Below are 26151 nucleotides of genomic sequence, written 5' to 3'. Positions count from 1 at the left end.
CCATAAACTCCTCCTGCTGGCGCCTGCGCAGTACCTCTTGGTGGTGATCGTTGAGGGTTGTGGGGATGAAGGCTCATGGTTCCTCTTCGTCACCGCTAGTAACCTTTTGTTCTTGCACAGGCGCCGTGGCTCCCTGGATCTCACCGAGACCACAGGGCGGCTCTGACTGGCTCCCTCTCTTCTGCGCAGGCTCTGCCCCCTTATCTCAAACCACGAGGCTCCCAAAAGTAACAAAATATGATTGGCTTATGCAAGGCCTTTTTTCCCACATCTCGTTAACTCCTAAAACCACACTAATAATGCGATTATCATATCACATTAAGCAACAAGTTTTACAATTCACTAATCATTAGGTTATATTAACAGTCTACTCAGTGTTTTTCATTGTTCTATACCAATCATCTAATTGACACGAATTATTACTCCATGTATCACATGTACAAGGTGGTAATAAACTCTATCCCTCCTTTCATTACACTTTCCCTGCCCACAGGCCCTGTGCACGCTGGCTATCCTAATGTACCGTAGCAATGCTGCTGGCTGTAGTTATCAAGCCTTTTTCTGTCAGCCTTTAAAAAGTCAAAAGTCTCAATTTACTCAATGCTACCGCAACCATGAATTACTGTTGAATTAAAGTTAACTTGGCATGGTCTGGGTCACTGGGAGATATTATTTTGCTATGCTTTTAGCACTCTCACTGAATGCATTGAAATTTGCCAAGTCCCACTGCTCTGACGGACTTGGTATAGCTGTAGATGCTTTTCCCCAAGTTATAACAGAGGAACAGGTTTTGTTGCCCAAATATCGCAGTCAGCAGCAAAGGTTTCAGTGACTTCTACTGGATCAGGCATTAATTAGAAGGAAAGTTGAAGGGATGAAAGACCCGGACTCCTGCTGGCTCTTGAACAGGAGACTTTTATTGCCCTTTTTTCTCTACTACATATACTTCCCCCGTAACCCCATGTGCTGTCCACATGCCCGAATCGGTCATACAATTGGTTAGAGACCCTCAGACACGCGCCTCAAGCCAGCCAGCAATTGGCCACTGCACAAATCTCATCTTCAACACTGCAGCCAAGTTAATTTATCTCGACCTTGCTCAAGTTTTTGTTTCTACTGCTTATTTCCTCATTATCTCTAATTCAGGGATGCATGAAACAGCGCAAAGCCACCTGCGAATTCCTTTCCCACAGAAAGTCACACATAAATATAAATGTAGGAATACTTTCTGTATCTCATTATAATCATAGTTATATAAACCAAGCTTCCTGTCTCATTAACTGCCCTAAGTTACAATATAAATACAAATATTTGATGGTGGAACATTATTATCTTATTCCTTCCTGAAGTAAGTAGATTGTGTGATACATCACTGTCTACTGGAAGCACGAACCTCTATTGGGGAGGAAATTAATTGCTTATTTCTATTCTCTAAGCTGCAAGATAATTACCAGAATAGCATTAAACATTAGTTACCAAGTCTACAGTATTCCTTTGAAATATGCTCACTTTATTCACTACTGGGAGGTGTACTGTATGTTTCTATTAAGTGATAGCTGCTCCCAAGAATAAATACTTGACACGAAATTGTATTTAGGATTTTAAACATAACTGGAGATATTTGTGATTCTCTCCCCAGATTTCATACAAACAAAACAATTTGTTCTTGCAAATGATCTCAAGTGTAATTTTACCTATCATCTGGTGAATATTTCAGTATATAAACACAGTATAAACACAGTATTGCAGAAGGTAAATTATTCTGTGGTCTGAAAGGAAAATGTGCACTTCCTTTGGATTACATGTAATACTTCATCAAAATTAAAAGTTCAATTAAATTTTCCTAAGAGTAGACATGATATGACTCATAAGATCACCCTTCTTAGGGAAATACTGTTAATGGTTCCTAAATAACATAGCTGATTCTCTGGAACATAACCAGTGTGTTGACTTCTGTGCTTCAGTGATCCTCCAGTTCACTGCTGTATTTCTAACATTGCTGTGAGACATTGAGTGATATAGAGGCTTTATAGTCTTGGTGAATGTTGCTCAGCATGTCCACCACCAATAAAAACCATCAGATGTAAACCCACATGCATGCTGTAATATTGTGGATAGGACTGGAAAGATATGTTTAAAAAAATTAGGAAAATGTATCAGGAATAGATGAAAATCATGTATAGTTACTTCAGAACTGAAATGGGTTCTGACCAATTCACATTACCTCCATATCAATTCCACGTTAAATTAAAAGAGCTGAAGTTCCATCAGTTTACAATTTAAAATTTTTGAAATCATTCTGTCTCTATCATTAATTTCTTTCATGCCCTCTATTTCAGAAATGTTGATATCCCTGCTTTCTTCTTTCTGGAAACTGGTTGCTGTAGGACATCCTTTGTTAAGAAGAACAGCCTAAAACTTGACTGTGGGCTAAATCTTGCAACATCTTCAGCACTGGTAGTTAATTTATCATGATAACTGTCAGTCTAGCTGAAAGGAACTCCAGAATGGGCTTGTGGTAATGCCACATGTCCCAAAGGCACAATTTTTTTGCTTGGGATCTCAGCTGGACCTTACTAGATCTAATTCCATATTGATACATGCCACAGAGCAAGATTATGGTACTATGTACAAAATTAAATATCTGATTTTTAAATCAAGGAGAGACGTGCCTCTTTTCTTCTGCCTGCTGCTGATATACAGGCACTGTAGTAATTACAACTACAGAATATGGGCACATCTGTTTCTATAAAGGTGAGACATCTGGATGATGTCCTGAAGAGCTAACAAGATACATTAATTTCATAGTGGTTACTTCTAATGTGGTGGTTCCCAAATTCCATTTCTTCTTTTAGTGATTACTAACATTGTGTCCAAGTGCAAAGTTCTTTGGGTAAGGTGTATGCCATACAGACTTAGGACAAGGTTCATGCAGGAACAAATGCTCACAATTTACAAAAAGATATATTGAGAATATCTGGTACATGTACAAACATGGAGTATAAAAGGAGTCCTGGTTATCTGCATTACAGTAGCACCATGGTGTACACGACAGCCTCAAAATACCAAGTACACCATAAATGCAGGTGGAAACGCTTCACATCAAGAGTCTGCAGTTTGAATACGCAATTTTTTCTGGAAACTAATAAGTGCTTTTCACCTCTGCTGAGATGTTGGCTGCGTTATAAGTTAGCGGTGGTTTCCATTGATTGACTCAAATGGACATAGGAAGGAAGCTTGTTTAGAAGGCAGCTATAGATCAAGGAAGGCGGTTGCACAGGCTTATTGTGTGAACTTGTTTTTTACTGCTGAAATCTGTTTAAAGAAAGCACTCTTTGCTGCCATTTCTGCCTTTGTAATAACCAGAATATTAATTCTAATCAATAATGAGAATAAAATTGAAGCAATGAGAATAATTACTGGATAGCTAAAACTCTGCTGCACTGCCCAAGCAGTGACTCAATGTCACCATGGTCTGCACTTTTGCCACTAGGTACATGTTAGTTGATGAGAAATCACTTTTTTTTTTATCTCTTTTCTTCTTTATAGATAGTTCCGTACTAGCGACAGTATCAGTTCCAGTGCATTGTGACCAGTTTTTCTGAAATTTCCACTTGGAAATCTACTGCCTTTGCAGTAAGGAAAAGCAGATTTTTAAGTTACTTTTATTATGAAGGACATTTAGGCATGGTTGCTCTTCCTCCATCGAGTCAATTTAATTTGATCAGTAACAATAGGGGATACCTTTCCAGAAATGTAGTGCTCCATGAAAGGAGAGAAATGTAAAATAGAAAAAAAAAAGAAAGAAAAATAACAATGTCACAGCCATACATTTTTATTAGAAGGAAACAATGGTTTAGTCAAGTAACCCAAGGGGTTATTGTTATTTTCATTAAGTAATTGATTTAATATTAATTTTTATATTTTATAAGATTTTGAAGAGACAACTTTTTCAACTGACAGGCTTCCATTTGATCCAGAAACCAAAATGATTCAAGAGGTTGTGTTTTACATACATATTAAAGCTCTTCATTACCCTCAGTTAAACAAGGTCTCTTTAGATTTATGGACCCTGCTAGTGGCAGATCTATGTGGGATTACAAAATACTAGAAGTCTTCAGTTACTTCTATGGAAATTCATACAGTGTGAAAGTTCCTGATTTCAAACCCTGGCTTCAGCCTTGGTAGGGCCATATAGAAATGCTAGCTTTCCTGAAAGGGGATTCTACACATGTATCTGTTAGCAAAAGCTACTGGTTTTACTCTTCATCCATCCTGAAATCGTTGAAACATTCAGAACAGAGAGTAAACAATTAAAAACCTTCTCTAATTGTTCTGGGATGATCCTGGCCAGCAACAGAGCATGCTCGCTCAAACCCCCACCCCAACAGGGTTGGGGAGAGAATCAGAAGAGAAAAGCAAGAAAAACTTGGGGGTTGAGATAACAGTAGTTTAGTAAATGAAGGGGAAAAAAGAATGACTTAACAAGAAGGAGTATCTCTTACACTGAAAAAACTTATGTAAGTGGTTAACTCCCTGCTGTCACTTACCTTACTCATGTTTCTGTCTCAAGCACCCAGAACTGTGAGATCAGGTTCCAGATTTTCTGCTGCTCTACTTCTACTTGCTTTGTTTCTTAGCTTTACTCCTCACTGAGGTTTTAAAATTAAACACATTTGTAAATTTGAAAATTCAGCTCCATGCCTTTGTCTGGAATAGTAAAATTACTATTTTTAGTACAAAAAATCCTCTGTGATCTTGGCTGAAATTAGACTAATGGTACCTCAGAGTGTTTTTCAAATTCTATCTACAACTGGTTTATGTTCTCATCTCCTACAGGTGCTTTGCATCCCTCACTATCTCCTGACATTTAGGATAAAGTCGAATGGCTAAAATTAATTCATTGTGAGACTGCAGTGAGTTAAAGCAAATCAGAGTCTCTGGAGATTTGGGCATTAAGATGAGTCAATGTAATTTACTACTTTTTATAAAATAGTTTTCCTTGTAAGAGCAATTTTCTACAGTAAGAAGACAGAGAAAAAAAGGCAACTGTGAGCAATTTAGGAATTGAGATTTCAAGAGAAGTAAGAGGAAATGGCTTATTATCACTTAACTCAAAGGAACACACATGTACAAAAGTGTCAAGCCAAAGCTGACCCCGAAAGCTTAATTCTAATGTTTCTTCCCATCTGGGTGCTTGACTCTGCAGCTTCTGTATTATTTCAGAATAGTTCTTCTTCTTAGTAGTTAACTGTTGTTAATATTCACATAGCCACTGATGTTACGCAGTTATGTCTGGGATTCTGGCAGCAAAGCAGGTTCTGCTAAATAATAGATGGTTAACAATAAAATGCTAGGATAATTTCCTCACAGAGGAAGGAAATGTCAAATAGCAATGTGTTTACATATAATTACATTACTGTCCTTCCAAACATCCTTATGCATGCAATTTTAGGCACAGTTGATCAAATAAATCTGCATATCTAATTCCCTCTGGAATTTGAGGTCTGTTTTAGTGTTGGCTCTGGAGGCAAGAAGACAATGGGAGAATGGAGGCTGGTGTATACCTCTGCCTGTGTGCGTGCAGCACTGGCAGCAGATACCTTGGTGTGCAATTAGGGAAGCATTACTCTTTCCAGAGAAACTTCCTTAAGAGCAATTGTCAGGTGAAAAGGAGACATGGCTTAGACAGAGCAAGATGGGAAAAAAAAAAAAAAGGGTGCCTTTGCTCTCAAGCACCAGATGCTTGTGCATCTAAAGGCAGTAAAAAAGTTTAAGGACTTTCATTCTGTTCTGGTTGTATGGTCCTTAATCATAAGCAACTGGGATATTTTATTGGTGTTTAATAAGCAAGTCATGACTGACTTTACAGGCTGCCTTCAACCACAGGATGCTGTAACCAGCAGACAGAGAAGGGCCCAGTTGGTGCCTGCACATGGTGGTGCTAACGCTGCTGGTCTTCCCCACCGCCCAGCCAGCACAGCGGTGCTGCTTGTTCCTGGGCTCTCCTCCATGGGCTCCAGCGCTCTCTGCTGCCAGCAGCCAGGTAGCAGAGCGTGAGTTCAAGTGCGTGGCAGAAATATTCTATCAGGGCCATTTTTGGTAAAGATAGGCCCACTGCAAAATCCTGTACTTGAATACCACCGATGATCTCAGCTCTTTAACAATAACAGAGACAAAACCCTAGAACTGAGGGAAAATATAATGCCAGATGTGCCTGCAGTTTCTCAGAAAAAAGGTTATCTAGGATGTTTCAACAGGGGCAGATGTGCTCCTCTCCTTCTCAGTCCCTTTCCAGATGAGACTCTAGCCCATATACTGCCTTCATTCTTTAATTGTAACTCCAGTCTTTGACTTTTGCTCTCTGTTATTTGCACGTGTTTTTTTTTTTTTTAAATGCTTTCTTTCCTTCAGTATGACAAATTGATTTGATAGACAGTGACATTGTAATTATAATGGACTATCTGTAGTCCTTTGATTGACAATAGGAATACTGAAATGTGTATGGGAGTCAAGTCGCCAGAGCATACTCATTATTCCATGTCAGGAGACCTGTGGGCTAAAGATCTGCCAGAAGTCCCTGCACAGGGCTTCTGTCACCTTGGCAATTAACTTGCAATTAGGCTGCATCTGTCCTCCTGCAGCTGGAGAACTTCTGGCACTTTCCAGGTATGGTTAAGAATAAACCCAAGACTTGCTTGGTTGCACCTTACGGCTGCAGTTCAACGGGCCTGTTTCCTAGCAGCGAGGAGTCCCTGGGTCCTCAGCTTTCATTTCTGCCCTCGTGCTCCAGTCATACCAAGACAGATTTCAGGGTCACAGTAAGTCACGTTTCTGAAACAATCAAGCACAGAAAAGCAGGTCAATGTCTTTGGTAGAAATATTTAACTCGGATCATTTCAGGGGCTAGGTTTACTGCATGGCTGCACAAAGAGTGGCCATGTAACCAGGACTGCAAAATGGACGGAGCATGAAAACGCAGCACCACTGAAAAGGTCACCCTCAGCAGCCCAACAGAGATAAGTCTGGGCACTTACCTCTCCCGGTGCTCCATTATAATCTCTAATTTGATGGCTCTGTTCTCAAATACAGCGATCATAATCACGGGGGGGGTGGGGGGTGGGAACGACTTGGCTCCAGCCACTGGGAGTTAGCAGTACGGTGTTGGGCCAGGAGAGGCAGCAGTGTGCTGCAGCTGGTGGTGGTGGTTTGCCTTCCAAGGCTGCTCATCTCAAGAAAATGCCTTTTTTTTTTTTTTTCCCTAGGAAACAAAGCCGTGTTTTGCAAGTCAGAATCCTCCCGTTCAGGCTGTCGTCCTTCAGCCAGCTGTGAGACAGCTCTGTGGGCCAAGTCACGCGCTATTTAGTCATGAGGGCACCTGCATCCCAAATCTTTGCTCTGCTCTGCCAGATGAGCAGTTCCGAGACTACAGACTTTGGGGTAAGACAGCTGAAGAGCCCTAAAAGACATATTTCCAGGTCAGAGACAATGTACTGGATAAGCTGTCATACTTCCTTCATTTGCTGCTTCTGAACAGAAAGAGACTTTTGGAATAAAAGGTGAGAATGAAAATTGCAAAGAAGAAACAGACTGTGCAGAACCTAGTTCAGAGAGATCAAAGAGCCACATTCAGTGTAGTCTAAGGAAATGTAATTCACTGCAGTCTAAGGAAGAACAGACACAGGTAAGTTAAAATGCCTGTGGTAAGGTCCCTGCTAGATTCTGTAACAGGAAAACATCATGCAAACAGACCCACAGAGAGTGTTTCCTGATCGCTCATCTACCCTAATGATGGCAAAAATCAGGAACATTCAAGAGTAAGCAGTGGAAGAAGGTGCCCAAACAGTTCTGGAAAATCATTTGCTCGGTTTTGGTCAGTTAAAAGAAGGTATCTGCCCTAACTCCTAGATCTTTGCAGTATAGTATACTCCTGACCTTTCTTATTCTACTTTTGCTTTTTATCTTCATTCTATATCCCTAAAACCATTTTTTGTATACAGTTCATATCTGTCACCGTAGCATATGAGTGTGCTGTGTCGTACCTGCAGCGTTTTTCCCCATTTGCTTTCTTGTGTTGCATGGCTAAATCATTCCATAACTTTTTTTCACGTGTTGTTTGGAAACCAAATCTCTTTGGGGTGGCTCCTTGAATTCTCCTAAAATGTTTCTGGAAGATCCACACTGCATTTGAGGATCAATACTATTCCTGTCATCTTCACGTTTAACCTGAAATTTCATCAGAGCACAGAAGCTTTTATTTCGTCTTTATGCAAAGAATCCACAAAAGGGAGCCTTCATCTTTAGTATGTCTCCTTTACAGCTGACATAAATACAAATACATAAATAACAAAAATAATACTTCATGTGGTAAGGGATGGGTCTGCAGCTGAAGGGCTGAACAAGTCTATGGAAACTGCCCCAGAAGGAAAGAAATTAAAAGATATGAAGGCAAATGAAAATCTTGTTCAGAGAGATTATGTGACTTGCCCAAGATAAGAAAGTGATTGTAAAGGGATGGGAAAATAAGTGCTGCATGGAAATGACTGGAAGGAAGACTGTGATGTTCTGCTACAGCCTGAGTTTCACCAGAAGCTGCTTGCCCAGGCAAGCCCATGGCATCAGCTTTTGAGAATTCACTCCAAGAGATCAAACCCTGTGTTCTCATGCTGTAATCAGTTTCTTCCATAGCCACTAGCTGACGCTGCAAGTACAACTCTCTGTTGTAGCCATCAAGCAAAACAAACTGCAAACTGGCAGGAATTAAGGTGTGTTTTTGTTGTTGTTGTTGTTGGTTGGTTGGTTGGTTTTGTTGTTGTTTGTTTTGTTTTGTTTTGTTTTCTTCTCCTTTGAAGAGCTTATGCACTAGATAAGCACACTACTCCTGAAATCTGGATTTGTCTACATTGTCACCCATCCTAAAGGGATGCCATTCTTGCTTTTTATGGCACAGTGGTTAAAAAGTAGGTCTGGATTTTCTGCTTGAGTATCTTTTCTTAAAGCATCCTTGACTTAATAACGTACTTGCAGAGTTAACAAGCTATTTTCCAAAATTCTTAAACAAAGCTACAGTCATCCATGAAAATGTCATGGCCATCCTTATCCAGAGATTAATAATTTCCATCTCTGAACTACTGGAAAAGATAGACAAATCTGCCATCATTTTTGGCTGATCTCTTTTCTCACTCATCAATACACTTGCTTTGTCACAGGAACTTGAATATGGGGTGTGCTTGCCTCACCTTTCTAGCTCTAGGACAAATCTTTTAAATGTTAACTTTCTTTCCTAAAGCAGGTATGAAAAAATTCAGTTGACTACAGAAACTATATCAGATGGGCCTAATTGCTCATTGACTGTATGTTTTGTCTTGTGTGTTACCTTGTTCTGTTAGTTCTTCTGGAGGTTAATAGCGAAGTTATGCCTATTTACATCGGAAAGAAAAGTCATCTTTGTGGAAAAATTTTTCCCTGAGTGTGGATTTTTAAGCAGCTAATGCAAAATAGATGATACTTCCCCTGGAAGATCTCATATTCGTGTTACTGAGAGTAGAGAAAAGTACAGCAAGTGTTTGCCACCTGGAATATACATGCAATACTGAAATAATGAGCATATCATCATATTTGCATTTGGACACAAAACTCTTCAGTTTCAGCCCTGCCTGTCAGCAAGACAATCCCCATCCTATGACTTTCATACACTCTGAATGATTGCACTGTTGTAAGTCAGACAACTTACAGTGCAGAACAGCAACTATTCATGTATTTTTTTCCACTCTCATCCTAAATGTTGTAAAACATTTCACCTCGACATACAAATGTTTGTTTTTCCTACATTTATCATTTTCTAAACTGTCAAAACATTTTCAGTTTAGAAAATGAATAATTTCTGACATGGACAAAAATACGTTAAAATCCTTATTTTCAATTTCTTACAGTATTACAATTAGGAATGTTTATTAGTCTATTCCATCTATTCTAGTCTTCCCCTTTATATTAACCCTCAGGTTCCACAGCTCCATCAGAAATGACAGTTTATGCCTAAAAACAGCTAATATTTTTTTCTGTGTTGTCGTAATCTGTAATTTATGGCTGTAGAAATCTGAATAAAATATTAATGTGTGAGACAAGTTCTACAATATTGGCACAAACGTGGTGTATATATTATTTCTAGAAATAGCAGTCTGAAATTAGGAGTTAATCAAAGCAAACAATGTATATCTAAATGTTCTCAAAGCCACCGCAGTTGTGGTTCTGTAATCCTGGATTGCTTCATCTACTGCAAAAATAAGTTAAGTCGAGGCGGTTGTGAATGCTGTGGTTTAGCATTGATTAGATTTTGGGAAGCAGGGGAAGAGGATGGAATGGGTGGCAGCAACCTAAGTAGAAAGGAAGGAAATGAGGGAGGTTAGAAGGAAGAAAGTAAGGAGACAGCTGGAGAAACTGAAAGATAGAAACTTTTCTCCTCAAATGAAAAGCTAGTCTAGGGAACTCTACTGTCGTGAAGATTCCACCTTCATCCATCCTTCTTATCTCTGCCTTCCTTTTGTTTATCACTTGCTGATGCCTGCTTGTGCTGATTTTTTTTTGTGGCTGACTTCCCAGACAAAATTATTTTAGTCCTCTGAGGTATTTTTACCTCACCTAAGTGTTCAAATCAATTTTTCTGCTATGAATGTAAATATTATTGTCTGTAAATCCTGTCTCAGAGAAGACCGCAGTACTTCAGACACTCTACTGTGTCCAAAGGCTGTCCCACGAGTCTTGATGCAATATAAAACAAGAGGTGGGTAGGTGGAGGCATGGGATTCTTTGGAGACCATTGTGGTCTACCTTAGCAGTCCCTCAGCAGGCTGCTCAGCAAAGGTCTTTTAGTTCTGTTGGAGTGCAAAAGGAATGAACAAATGTCTAATTGTAGGCTGCCAAAATATCCCTGTCTGTGCCAGCTAAGTGATACCTTTCCTTCTATTTCCTTCCACCAAGTCTTTTGGCTGTAGCAGAGGTTATAAATAAACTCTTTTTGCAGTATATCGTTAAAAGGGTGCATTGTGAAAATGTTGAAAACCAGAAAAAATTGTATCTGCCCCAAGGGAAGGAGAAAAATGGAGGAGGCTGAGGGAGTGGAGAGAAGCAATTGATTTCTCTAAGCTTTATTTAGTCTAATTTGATGCTACTCTGTCCCCTCATGGTAGAAAGCTGTCCATCTTTATGCCAACTTTTTAGTTGCAATTAACACACACTAGGATATCTGTTACTACAAAAACCTTAGTAAGACCTTTGGAGAAATAAGAAAGGTTCCTCAGACTCTGGAGGGAGCTGGCATTTAGGAAATCCCTTCATTCTCTTAAGTTCAAAAGAGTATGTAATTCGTTTAATGCTTTCTCAGACATTTGCTCTAGCCTTCAATTAATTCTGATTTCAAGCAAACAGCATAAGGGAAACTGGAACACAGATGCCAGGGTGACTCTCCCAGGGTGGCTGGGAAGAGCTGTGTACAATTCTTGCAGTTTGTTTCATATAAACATTGTAGCTACTGTGTTCCTTGTGCTTCCTAGGTACTACTTGTGGCCCTGTCAAAGATATATCTTTCTTCAGTTCAGGACTGACTGATTTTTGACAGGAGAACATGCACAAGTACTGATCTTGTGTTTTTTGTTTGTTTGTTTGTTGTTTGTTTTTGTTTGTTTGTTTGTTTGTTTGTTTCTTCAATACCTAGATTATTTTTGAAGTGTTTACTTTCAGGTAGTTATTGCTTTTCCTCATACTTGTATGACTTACATAATGCACCATATTAAGGAACAACTAACAAGCATTGCAAATTAGAAGTACTTAATGGAGAAGTTAAATCACATCATGAGTTAGAAAAGACTTCTTAAAAACTGATTCAGGCCAAAATATGATGGAATTAAAGTTAAAATCTAAACTGTGGGGTTTTTTTTTGGTTTTTTTTTGGTTTTTTTTGGTCTTTGTTTCCACAAAGGTTCCCCTTAGAGCAAGGATGTTTTCAAAACAAAACAGAACCTGTCATGTCTCCATTCTGTAAAAAATGCAAGTGAAATAGAAACAAAAGTCTCAATGACTTTTGGTGGAATATCTGATCTGTTTGGGATCCTTTGCCTTGATTCTCAGTCATAGAACTCATTATTTAAGTTTAAAAGATGTTTGTTTAGCTTTTTAACTTAGAGTAGTAATTGTTTGCTCAACATTAATTTTCTTTCTCAGAAGGTATGACCTAATTCTTCTCCACTGTTAGATTCTTCTGCTTGCTTTCTGCTGTATGCATTATTTTTATGCTAAGCTAACTAGTTAAAGAGTAATTCAAGAGCATAAGAGCAATGATAAGCATCTTCTAGCTGCTTACTGCTTGCTAATGCTTTTATGGCATGTAGCAGATTCTTAAATATTTAACATAACTTACGCTTCCGTTTAACCATTCCCTTCTCTGTGAAGGATCTCATGAAATATGAATTATGCCTTTGTAATGTTTTGCATACCCTAGTGGCTGCCTCTTTTCAGTCATATTATGCATGCTGCCTCTATGTAAAAGAGAGAAAAAATGCTTAGTAGATGTTATTCTGTTTTTAGATGTTCTATGGCTTCCACAGTCACTCCAAATTCCCTGCTAAGCATTAAGATCAAGAACTGGAACGGGTTATAGGAAGCAAACTCATCATGACAATTGCTGCTGTGAACTGGAATGTGATCAACTTAAACCCATGAAAATTCAACACCAGCCTTTAGTTCAGCCTATACAACGATTTTGAAAACAAAATTGTGCAAATGATTCATTTTCAAAAGCAGTTTCTCATGCACCAACATGTACCAAAAAAACCACAACTGCTCACAGGTGCACCGGTTTCATTTGCTTATGTGAATGTTAGTCCCAGGTTTGGAACGTGCACTGAGATAATTAATTACAGAGGATACATCTGGAAATAGCACTCAAGATACCTCAGCAACATTTTTCAGTAGCTCAGTGCAGAAGCAGGAGCAGGGCTGTGAAGGGCTATTCTGTTACTTAGAGGGGCCTGCAGCTGAACTGTGACAGCTGTAGACCAACTGAGGCTCTGCCTCATTAAAAGATTGCATCAGACCCAGAATACACAGAGAACTGCTATAGGTGTTGAGTGCATATCTGTGATGAACTCCATTTGCCATGCGTCCTGAGTGGCTCATCTGCATCCTGCTTGCTCTTCCATCTGTGCAAGGATGATGCCTGATGCTTTACACCTTTGCAGTGTGGCTGAGATAAGCATGTTTTTTGAAGGGACTGAATTACTTCCAATTCCTTCCCCATATTCAGATACAAGTATTGGATGATTTTTTTGCATGTCATCCATATCAAAGCATATGTTTTTCATTCATGGAAAAGAATTTGGGAGCAATTCTTCCCAATTGCATAAAAGAGCTGTTCTCTTGAATATGATTGATATATAATGTTCTTAATGAGAGATTCTACACACACAGCAAGCCCTGTCAAGATAATACATTACATCTAACAAATACAAAGTTTCTGTAGTGTTTCAAGTGATGTGGCAACATGATTTTCCTTTTTAAAAACATTTTTTTCTTATTTACATGGGTCTAGAGAAGGAGTTGCTAATAAGAATCTTGAAAATCTCAAAATTATGACCTTAAATAGAAACCTGTTCAACTCTATTTTATACTCACATGACCTTCATGAGGCCTTCTATGGTTTCAATCCTTTGGGTTGGCAATATGTAACAATTGCTACCAGTTATTTTTCTCTCCTATTTGTGTGTGAACGGTTGAATTTAAGGTGTTATCTTTATTTATGAACTGATAGCTAGTGTAAGTGACATTTTTAAATATAAAAACATTCTTGTTTAAAAATCTACAAAGCTTGGAAGAAATACAGTTTTCTTAGTATTATGACAGAGAAAGATTGATATATGGGATAAGTTACAACACTTCTATCAAAATATTACCATATTTGCCCCCTCCCTAAAAAAGTTCATACAATCACATCCCTTTTCCCTAAAGGTCTGTTTTCTGTTTGTTGCAGAATGGTTGAATAGCAGACAAAATTTATGTCTTCAAGACAAAATGGTATTTTCCATGGCAAAATAATTATTTATGAACTTATCTTTTCACATTCTCCCCCCTTTGTCTTTCTAAATGTATACAAAACAAAATAGAAATCATTAACTACTTCCTCACCATTTTTGTGCCACCTAATTCCTTAGTCTTCCCAATATCCTGTAGTATTACAGCAAACAGAGGTGTTTGATGTCCCCAAACAGGTTAACATGCAAAATTCACCATGCATTGGTTAAGACACGCTGATTTTTCACCCTGGAGTTCCAAAGCAATGTTTATTTAACTTATGAGCAGGACTGGGGTTAGTGGACTAACTAGTTGTTGTGGTTTAACCCAGCTGGCAGCTAAGCACCACACAGCCGTTCACTCACCCTCCCCCCTCCCTCTCTGGGATGGGGGAGAGAAACAGGAAAATGAAGCCTGTGGGTTGAGATAGAGACAGTTTATTAAGACAGAAAAATAAATAAATAATAATGATAATAGTAATACCAATAATAATGTGTAAGAAACAAGTGATGCACAATGGAATTGCTCACCACCCGCTGACCGATGCCCAGCCTATCCCCGAGCAGCCGCCCCCCCACCCCGGCCAGCCACCCCTATATATTGTTTAGCATGATGTCAGATGGTATGGAATACCCCTTTGGCCAGTTTGGGTCAGCTGTCCTGGGTCTGTCCCCTCCCAGCTCCTGCTGCACCCCCAGCCTGCTCGCTGGCAGGACAGAGCGAGAAGCTGAAAAGTCCTTGGCTTAGTGTAAGCACTGCTCTGCAACAATTAGAATATCAGTGTGTTATCAACATTATTCTCATCCTAAATCCAAAACACAGCACCATACCTGCTACTAGGGGGAAAATTAACTCTATCTTAGCTGAAACCAGGACACTAGCTGACTTCTTTTATGTTTTCGGCAGTGCTTGCATTTAGAAAGTAGTTTAGAAGATTCCTGTTGGGAACATAAAAGGAATAGGAAGCTTGCAGCAGTATTACTGAGGCGATGGGGACTCATAAAGCAAACAGTTTGTTGTAGCTAAACAAGTAGAAAAAAAAATATAAAATGGTTGACTAGGTCATTACATAAATGACGGCTTATAGTGAAACTTTTTTTTTTTTATAAAAAATTCTAACCACTCAGTGGATATAAAATATCATGCTTCCTATTTTTTACAGTACTAATCATTTACTCTCAATCATACTTCATGTTGGCTGTAACTTTAATGTTAGTATTAAATAGCTTAGCTTATATCTGGAAGGGTAAGGATGATGAACTTTGTTCGGTGGAAAAATATAATCAACATGAAAAAGTTCTAGAGTGAGTTACTGCAGTCAGAGAACAGTGTTAATAGCTCTATGATTTTATTATTTTTTTAAAGTAAGGCGCCATATAATTTTTTGTGAAAAATTGCTGAATTTCACTACAACTTCCACAGAAGACATACTGTTTTTGTTTTTGTTTTTTTTTTTTTAACAGACAAAGGTATATAGGTTAGCTTTTTCTTCCTAAAACCTGCTAAGTGCTACATTTTGGATCCACATTAAAAAACTTCTTAGCATCCTGATGTGCTTTCTTATGGGCAGAATATGAAAGATAAGTTGGCTGTAATTTTCATGTTAGTATTAAATATCTTATCTCTGAAAAGGTAAGAATGATGAACTTTCCTCCCCCTGTGTGCTGTGGATGAGGGCTTGCAGGTAGGCAGGAACAGGCACTAGAGGAGAGCCCTATAGTTGTCACTGTCTCCTGTTAGCAAGGAATAATGAATCAACTCATGAAACTGAGAAGCCCATATCAAACAAGGAATAAAAAGCAGAGAGAACAACAGAAGCAAGACAAAGACTTCAGTAGGCATTCAGATTATTTCACGCGACCTCTCATTTATATTGAATCTTAGCAAATTTTCTTTCTCTTATGTCTCATATTTCAATTAGATGAGATGGTACTTTTGCCTGTATTGCCTTATTTTATTTTCTCTGTTGCTTCTGGGTTGTTTGTGTGAGGAAAATACAGAAAGTGTAACAAACAGCACAGTGTTAAATATTCGGTGCTGTTTGGAGAGTGCAGTATTTCATTCCTGATATTAGAACAAGTCAAAAAAAAACAAAGTGAAACTGAGCACATTTCTGTTTTTTTTTTTAATAATTAATTTTTTTGAAATAATTTCTATTTTAAGGGAAGCAAATACCTTCTCAGTTTTCATTATTACCAATACTATCCAATGGTTTTCTCTCCCTGTTTTTCTTTTTCGTTTCTCTTTTTTAGAAAGGCTGCTGTGATAACTTTCCCTATTCCGTATATTCAAGCTGAAAATAATTTGTGTTTTCTCATCATAAATTTACACCAAACTAAATTAAATAGGAATATATACACAAGAAAAAAGCAAACCAAGTTTTTATCACTGCACAAAATGATTTATAGAAGTTTAGCAGACTATATTTATGGGATTCTGAAACCAGAAAGAAGAAAATATTCAAAAGATTTTCATTGGAAAAGTTTATGTCTCTTGCTGCCTTGTGGAATATATTTTTCCCAGAGAGTTTTCTTCTTGCCATCACTTCCAATTAAGACACATTTAATGTATATGCATTGATGTAAAATGGAGATAGATATTCCTTGGTTCTTCTGAGGTGGCTGTGAATCCCTTCTAGCTGCTTAATGCCAGGAATATGTCATTTTCTGTTGTCTTTACTTCTATTTGCTCAAGATACATCTGTCTTGTGTACATCTGGCTTGGGGTAAAGTCTTCAACCAGTTGAGGTCAGTAGAAGTTTTAATATCGGCCATAATTGCATCCTGAGATCTCAGGACACAGCAGGTCACACACTGCAATTTTCTTCTTCATTACAATGAAGGAAATTATGCTGCAGTACATATGAAGACTCTCAGTGCATTCTTGGACCACCTGTGCCTTTTATATTCTTATAACTCACCCTTTCCTCCTACATCTGTTTTCTTTTCAGGGACATTTTGAAGGGTGGTGTCAGCATACTACCACATTTGCAACAACTGCACATTAGTGATTTTTAGGACAGATTTCATTCTAACTCAATGTAAAAATAACATACAACTAAACAGAGCAAGCATATTAAATGTATGTGTACTTCCCGGCATGGCCTCTGTGACTACATGGAGCTATGCTTCCTCTAACCTGTAAACAGAAATCATCCCATACACTGGAGTGGCAAGAAAGGGGCAAGAAATACAATCCCGTCTTTTTGCGGACTGTGAGGTTGACAAGAGCAATGAATAAGATGTGGTACTATATCTATGTTCCCAGTGAGGTGTGCTCTTAGTCTCATACCTTACACATCATCCCCAGATGAGATGTGTGCCAAGAGTGCATTGACAAGGCTTTTGTGATGCCTCTGCAATTCTGGATGAAGTCAGCAACCTCTCCAAAGCCAAAGTTTATTCTTCCAGTCTTCAAACATTACCAGAACAAAGCACCACTGTAGCCCAATCCCTTTTTGTTGTCCTACTGCAGAAAGACTGCCCCCTTGCAATGAGGCATGCCCGATTATCTCTGTTTCACACCCAGCTTGGACAGCTAAGTTGCACATTTTCTCCTAAAGATGGAAAGGAGATCAACAGATTGTACCTGTCAGAAGAGCTTCCACTTTTAAATGCCTACAGTTGGAAAATTTATCTGCAGTCCCCAAAGACAGCTGATCCAGGCTTTTTCCAGCCTGATTATTATGTATTTAGTCCTCTTTCACCCAGTAAAGATGATCAAAGGAAGGCAAGTCTGAATTCTGGAGTGGGGAGAAATCAAATCATGCAATGAAAGCAATCACAGGAGGTTGGAGTAAAGATACAGTATCCCAATTAGACCCAGGTTTTCTGATGGAGGATCTGGCAAGATGTGTGATCTCGTAGCTTGAGCTGCAATCCTGAACATGCACAGCAGGTTGGGATGGGACAGGTGAGGTCCTGGGACCGTATCTGTGCTGCAGGAAGCACTCAACAGCGCTGCAGATTCTGAACAGGAATACAGATATCCCGAATGGCATTTCTTTGTAGTGCCAAGGGTTAGTCTTCCAGAATGAAACTAGAACTGAGATCTTGTAGTCATTGCTAATAAGAACATTAACATTAGCTATCTAAACACATAATAATAGCAAGGGTAAATGCAATCTTTCTATATGGCATTCCTTTTATATATTTAATAGGACATGGTATTCAGCCTTTTCACTAGATGGACTGTAGTATTACATGTTGAAAGCATGCTGTATTCCATCCAAGAGGTCTACAGGATGTGAGAGGATTTTTATCTGTTCCTTATGAATTTCATTAAGATACCGAGACATACTATTTCTTAGTGTTTATGAAAGCCCATTGAGATTCTGTGAGGAAAGACCATACAGATAAGTGTTAATTTACAACATTTGAGCATATTTGGCTAAACTTAGAAAGGAAAAAACTGCATCTTTTTTGTTGTTGTTTTGTTTTTGTTTTCAACAGCCTGATTGTGTTTTTGTTGTCTTTTTTTTTTTAACTATTCTTCCTACATTTCAGAGAAGTACTGTCATTGAAATTTAAATATTAACTCATATTTTCTTTGGAAACGCTAAATTTTAAAAAGAACAGGAGGAAGTGTATTGAATCCTTTAGCAGAGACTCAATTTTTTGTCTGTTTTCTAACAGCTCACATAAGAAGAGCTATATTAACTGATTGTTTACCTAGGCTACCTGTGCTGAGTATATTATATTGGTTGTGCCACTGGGACTCAGATTTCTAACCACTAATTTACACATACACTTTCTTTAGTATTCTTTTTTCTTCTCTATGTTCCTGGGTCTCTTTGTTCATATGAAGCAAATTATTTCTATCATAAACAGTGAGATTTCTGAAGCAACAACTGGCTTTGCATTTATTATAACTGGGACAAATTTACAGGAGAAAGGAGAGACTTGGCTAGGGAAGGGTAGGTTCAGGGATTCTCATTAAGCTTATTGTTTTCTCAGGCTGTTGGTGACTTCTTCTTATCCCTTCCTCTTCCTCTGTAAACCATGCCGAGGCAGTGTCCTCATCTGAATGCCATGATGCTGTGATGAGTCTACTTTCTGAGCCAGAGGTCTGCCAGTGTGAAATTGTCTTCAGCATCTGTAAGGTGCTGCATGCAGTGGCAAGCCATGTGCTTGAGGAGCAGGACTGGGCTGGCACAGGAGCAAAGTGGTCACACTGGGGTGAAGTCATGGAGACAGAGAAGGGGCACAAGGCGGTACTTCTAAGGAGAAAACAGAAAAATGCAGTTGAAGTTTCTGCAGGAAGGAAAACCTATCCATGCTACAGGCTGTTACTGAGAAAGACAGATGTGTGCACCTTTTGTGACATTTTCTAAGAAATACCTGCCTCCACAGCACTAATGCAGCATCGAAGAGAAGACCAGCTCCTGAGTTGTGACTGGTGTTGAGCATTCGGCAAAGATGAAGTGATGTCTTCATGCCAGAGGAATAACAAAAAAGAAGAGGAAGAAATACAGCATGTGAACAATGGAGCCATGGTAGTGTCACTGCTGAAACATAAAGCATTGCAGTTTCTGACCTCCTCTTTTGTCTTGGGGGAACTGTTCCAGCTGTAGCCACAAGCTGGAAAAAAAAAAAAAAAAAAAGGTGTACACAGCGTTTACAGTACAGGCAAGGCTTAGCTGGGCTCTGGAAAAAAGAGTTCTGGGTGTTTGTTTAAAATTATCAAAACCATCAATTGACATACTTCTTAAAAATAAGTTTATACAGACTTTACATCTTTCATTTTTGTGGATATTCAAAGTAATGCAAGCAGAGCATTTTATTTATTTATTTATTTTTGTACTGTCTTAACTCAGAATTGTAACACGTAACCCTTAGAGTCTTCATCAGCAGATTTCTGAGCATTTTATGTTTGAGACTGGTATAACTCCCTGTGCTAGAAATGGGGAACTTGCCAGGGTCTAGAACATCAGTAGAAGAGCTGGGAAGATGATGGACATGTCCAGTAGCCCAGCCCAATGCTCTGCGCCATGTTACAAGTCAGAAAGAATTTTGCCTTGACTTTGTCTCTGGGCAATTCTTCATGGTGTGATGGAAGGCTGAAATGGAAACTACATACTTGTGTGATCTGTAGTGACAGGTATGGGTAGTCTTCTATGCCACAGCCATCATAGGTGTTCACAGCTTTGCAGTTCTTCAGAATATCTGATTCTTCTTTCTTCATTCTTCATTTTCTCTTCATTGCTTTCCAGTGATCAGATGCAGCTATGAGCATGTATTTCAAGGATTACAGTAAGTGATTGGAGTAAACTGAGGGTGTATTTCAGGCATTACAATACTTGCATTTCTGCATGTGTATGTAACTGAAGATTACATATTTTGGAGAGATTCACGCATCCATTAGCATACTGTATGGAGCACGGTCTTTTGCTGCTCTTCTGTGATACACTAGCCACCAGCTTTCTAAAATAAGATCATTAAAACTATCTTTTAAAACTATTGTTGTAGCCTTTTGAATGACAATGGCTTAAGGATGAAAGGATATGACTTAAGCTCCTACTTCCAAGTAAACACTACAAAAAAACTGTCTGTTCATCTTGCAAATCTATACTGCTTAGCCATTACATCTGCTAGGATGTGTCATTGCTTTGTCCACAAGTGAGCACTGTAGTAGTAGTCATAGAGGCTCCATCTCCTGGTTCGCAGCCATCTGAACAGCAATGTACAGTAATGAAATCGCATGGAGAGTTTTCAGTGGAAAACACCACCTCTGCTTTGTGTAAAGGTTAGCTGGAGACACAGGTGGCCTGCACTTCCCTGCTTGGTTCTGTTGCTGGGACCTTGAATCACAATTTGCTGATCGAGATAGTCTTCAGTTCTAGATATGTTCTAGTGTGTCAAGAGTTATCAGTGGTCTGTCTTTCACAGATTTTTGTCTTGTTTTCTCAATTTGTCTCAAACAGTTCAAGTACACTTGGAAAGACAGTTAGGCATTTTGTCCTAGTGTGATGCCATCCTGGACACAAAAGCATGAAAAATGATCATTTTAAATGATTCATTCTGATCCCTCCTTTAGAAAATGTCATTTAACTGGTCTATTTAATGGTATTGTAAATTTACCTTATGCCTGTGCAAATGCCTTATTTGTGTGGTGCATGTAGGTGCTGGTAAGAATGTGGCAATGCTCATAAGTGGAACACTGACAGTTCAGGAGTAAGTATCAAAGGCAGGAGTGGTGGGAGATGGCAGGAGAGGTGGGAGATGGCTTTTATAAAATCCCTGTGGTGATTTACAATAGCTTTGCCTTTCCTCAAATTGTATCTTTGGACATACTAGTTAGGTCTTAGGTATACAACTTTTTTATAACAAGCCCTTTGCAATTTTTGACTGTCTCTTCTGACAGCAGTGATTTTGTGTAATCTGTCCTTCTATGTGAGAGATGTCCCACCTCACTGCAGTCTCCTTTGGTTTCTGATGAAACGGTCTTGCCACCAGTTCATAGCTATTAGCAGGTGATTGCATTTATTTAAACTAATTATATCTGAGCACCTTCATCTAGGGGCTGCTTCAGTCATGACACACATCTAAAAGACTGGAGAAATGTCAGATAATTTACAAACTCTAATGGTCTCTAAACTAATTTAATATCACTATGTTCAGCCCTCTGTGCTGCAGTTTTTAAATTTTCGGGGGAGGGGGCTAAAATGTTACCTGTAAAAGCAAATCAGAATTCCTTTGTTGCACATTTGATTGCAATTTTACCTCCTATTTCTTTAGCTTTTAATTAGTTCTCCAGGCTTTTCTGTGGGAGAAATAGTACTATGATTTTGATCTTCTGTAGCTTCTGTTTCTTCTTTTCCCTGTTTTTACATAAGAATGTGATAAACCATAATGCTGATCCCTGTGAGACCTATTAACATATTTTCCTGGCAAGTCTGATAGTCTGCTGTCAATTCACTCTCTAAACAACACTCTCAGCCATCTGTATCTACTGAGCAGTGTCCAATTCTGATGATAATAACTGTATTTTTGCTCCAGTAACTCTTTGGCACGAAGTCCTGACAATATTCTGGGTTAGGCCAAGTTACATAGTACTCCTCTGACCATGATCTTCTGGGAGAGAGCTCTTTTTGGGGAACAGAGTTGCTTGATCTTTGCAGAGATGAACCTGCCTGACTCTTCAGTATCTCACATGCTCTTAACATGGGCCATAGGACTTTAGGAAAGATTTCTAATTTTTGCATTGGCTTTATTACTCCCATTACTGTTTTGCATGCAATTGTTATTTTCAGCAGCATCTGTTTTACCATCTGAATCATTTTATCCCAGTTGAAACTATTTGGAAACTATCTTCTTCAGGCAAAAACATCATGATAATCTTCTAGCAACTCTTGCAAAGATGTGACAGGTCATTGTCTGTTGTGGGTTTATGTTTTGGTTTCACTTGTACATTCACTCTGTGACTCATTTGTGCCAAGTTTAGTATCACAAAGTTAAGGAATTATTTTAGTTGTCATCACTGACTTCTGTGTTGTAAGCACTGTGTGAAATCTAGGCCTTTTTTCCAGTTAGTCTGCTAAGAATTTAAACCACTGTTGGAATACTGGGAGCATGCAATCTCATCATTTTAGGTTGGTTTCACCTGGATAGATTTTGTTTTCTTCTTTTGCATGGTGCTGGGGTAATCTGTAGCTTGATGTGACTGCATTTGGGCTTTCAGCATCCTGCTTGCTTGTGTGCTGTTTCTTTGTTTCATCCATGTTTCCAGCAGACTTGACTGAGGAAACAAACATCTTTGCCATCTCTGTCATTTACAACTATTTTTGAATAACTCTGTTCATATGCTTCATGTAGTTACAGTTTTTCTCTCTAAGCAGTGTTCAACTCTGCGATTTCGCTAAGGGGTATGGGGTGTGAAAGTCCTTCTGCCTTTTTTCTAATGTTAAGGCCAGCTGCAGAAGACATTTATTTTTAATGTTTAACACATCCGAGGGTTCATTCGCTCAGTCACTAGTTGCTGTCTTAGCATGGTTTGGCAATCACTATTATTTAGCATTGGAAATTAGCTTTGTTTAAAGGTATAATTTACCAGACTACAAGTTTAGATGTAAGTGATAAAAATATTCCTTAAACTTTAAAAACCTTTGATGTGAAATTGATCCTTTGCAGACATTTTGGGGGAAGTGAAAACAGGAGGTTACAATTACAGAGCATTTTGCGATATTAACTTTGATGGATTGTTTGGTGCCAAGGAAGAGTAATAAATCTCGTTTGTTTACAAAAGCCGGGTGCCTTTTCAGATCTCATGAACTGTGGGTTCCTGTGATTTGCTTCATTTTTTTTCTGTAGTTTAGTTGTTTGGATTTGACTTTCAATTACATTACCATGAATACCTTTCTGTAAACAGTAGAATAGAAAGCATTCTTCTCCCTATGTAGTGGGAAGAAAATTTCACAGAAGTCACAGTCAGCTATACTTAGATATTGCTCCATCAAGAAAACCATTCTGCATGCAAGCTCCAATTTTCTGGGTTACACTACTCAAAACCTTCCAGCCTGTTGTTTTCAAACCCACTTATCTCCAGAAGTGAGCTTGCATTTTCTGTTTCTAAGCAATGTAGGAAGAAAAAGGAATTTTCAGTTGTGAACCATCTTGTCCTGTTGAGGTGAATTAATCATTATAGTTAGGGATTTCAGTGAAACAAGAGTTGAGATAACATGGAGAATTTTCAAAACACTTCAAGTTTTCAGGTACACTCAACTAAAGGAACTACTTCATGTGTGTGATCCAAATTCAAGACATTGTGAAAGTTCGCAAATTCTAAGACAAATTCTAAGTGTTTAATATTTAGAAAGTATTGGTAATCAGTTTGTAACTGATTTTAAAAAGGAACCATTTCAGGCTCTTATTTATGAATATATAACCTATTCGGGAGAAAATATTTTGCCAGCTCACCTGTAATATTAGACATAACTAGATTTGGGGGTTTGCAATTATGAGGCCTTTGCATTGCTTCAGTGCCTTCTCTTAATTCTCTGATCCTGGATCCAAGCAGCAAAAGTTAATCAATTCACAGTAAGCCTGTAGGGAAATGCAGTTCTATTTCCATGTATTTCATTCAGAATTAATGTGGAACTCAGTAGAAGAGTCAAAGAGCTGCTCAAATGCCCAGTACTGTCTGTGGAAAAACACCCCTCAACAAGACTTGGATTTTTAAAATTTTTATATTTTTTCTGAACAGGGAGGTTTTTTTCAATATCAAAAATATATTCCTTTTTTACAACATGCAGTCCCACATCAAGCTAGAAGTACAGAAAATATTCTAGTCAGATTCATCAAAAAAGAGATTTTGTAGACCTCAGGAGGCAGAGAACCATAATGACCATTTTCAGGATGGCATTCTTTGTTTCTCCTAATTTGATTAATTTGGCCACAAGTACTGGAAATGTGGAAAACTGTAATGAGATACAGCTGTCTAGCTTGAGAAAACATTACTTCCCAAAGAACAATCAGACTGTTTGTGTGACTGTACTTTACTTTTTTTTTACTTTTTTTTTCTTTTCTTCTCAGGTGTCTTGTGGAGGGGGGAAGCAGGAAGAGGGATGGAAGGACGGAGCAGTATGTTCAGTGGAGCAATCAGTGTCCTTGATTTTATAAGCCACATGCTAAAACTCTCCATATGGCTAACATCCCCAAGACCTGTATCATGGACCTTAAAAATGTGCAGAAGAATGTCTGGGAATAACTCTCAGGCAGGAAATAAGAGATGGCACATAGAGCGTCCCCTGTGGAATGGAGACAGCCATGTCACCCAAATCTTTTTTTGGACTTTTTTCTAATCTTTCCCCGCCCCCCCCACCCTTTTCTTTTCTTTTTCTTTTTTTCCTATTTGTCTTGTTTTCATCTAAATTCTGGCAACTAGTTTCCATCCCAGATCAGACAATTTTCCTCTTGCATCCTTCTCCATAAAACTGTTCTGAAACATTTTATTCCAACACTACTAATCTGTCACTAGCTTTTCCATCTGATCCCTGTCTCCTCAGCTTTTAGCATGCACCATTCTTCTGTACACAGCAATGGCCATTTCAGCTGATTGAGGCTGGGAATAATGAATTGAAACACCAAATCCTACTTGATTTAGCAGCAACATGTTTTTTTTTCAAATCTGGGCAAATCAGAATCTAATATTTGAAGGCCAAAATAAAAATCTATAGTGATTCAACATACAAACCTAAGTTAGTGCTTGCTCTTCAGTGGACCAAGTACTCTGTACACCAATTGAATTAATTTATGAAAATTATAACCCTTATTTTGGAGCCTATATATAAACTTAGAGGCAAATTCTAGAAATGTTTTATCTATGTCAGTCAAAAACTTTAAAAATCTGAAAGACTAATTCAATCTCCTAATCCAATCAGTTGCTATGGAAAAAATTATTAATACAGTATATTTTCCAGTGTGTAGTCCAGTCCATTTTAATAGAGTTGAGTATTCCCTTTGACAGAGCATGATGCTGTCTCATACATAATGCTCACAGGAAGTTTTACCTGACACAGTCTCAGCACCTGTAGGTGAATTCTCTTTTCCTTACCTTGTTAGTCCTTTTTGCCTAATGGGAAATCAGTCTTCATGTTTGGGATTAAACTGTGGCTTCACTTTTATTAGCAGAAAAGTTTCTGTTGACTTCAGGGTTTTACTCTTGATGGTTACATGCTTTGAATGCTTGTAGAAAACAATCATAGAATCATAGAATCATTAAGGTTGGAAAAGATCTTCAAGATCATCTGGTCCAACCATCACCCACTCTCACCCACCAATCTCATCATCTCACCATCACCAATCTCACGCACTATTGGCAATCCATCCTGTCCCTTAAAAGCCCCTAGGATTCTTCTCCTGTTATCTCCTTAACTTTGGTATTTTCCCAGTTCTTCCTAATCTAGTGCAATTTGCAAATTTTATCTAAGTAAGTGCTACTCTGCCGTTTTTCTGAATTGTAGCAGGTGTAGGTGGACAGAACCAAAATGAACTTTTTCCTTCTACCTGCTATGCATGAACAAAAATTACGTGCCATTAACTTTGATGTCTATGCAAATGCACATAACACAGGGAATAAACAAAAGGACCATGA

At 38.5% G+C, this 26151-nt stretch overlaps 1 long non-coding RNA gene across 1 annotated transcript; it reads left to right on the top strand.

Annotated features, from left to right (window-relative positions):
- On the top strand, positions 1-26151 carry LOC308188488. The gene is made up of 3 exons (XR_013945527.1): positions 1-6821; positions 7266-7684; positions 24591-26151. It is a non-coding gene; the product is annotated as an uncharacterized lncRNA (long non-coding RNA).

Source organism: Anser brachyrhynchus (assembly GCF_964034855.1).
Source record: "Anser brachyrhynchus genome assembly, chromosome: 1".
NCBI classification, from domain to species: Eukaryota; Metazoa; Chordata; class Aves; order Anseriformes; family Anatidae; genus Anser; species Anser brachyrhynchus.
This window is presented reverse-complemented; position numbering and strand designations above follow the sequence as displayed.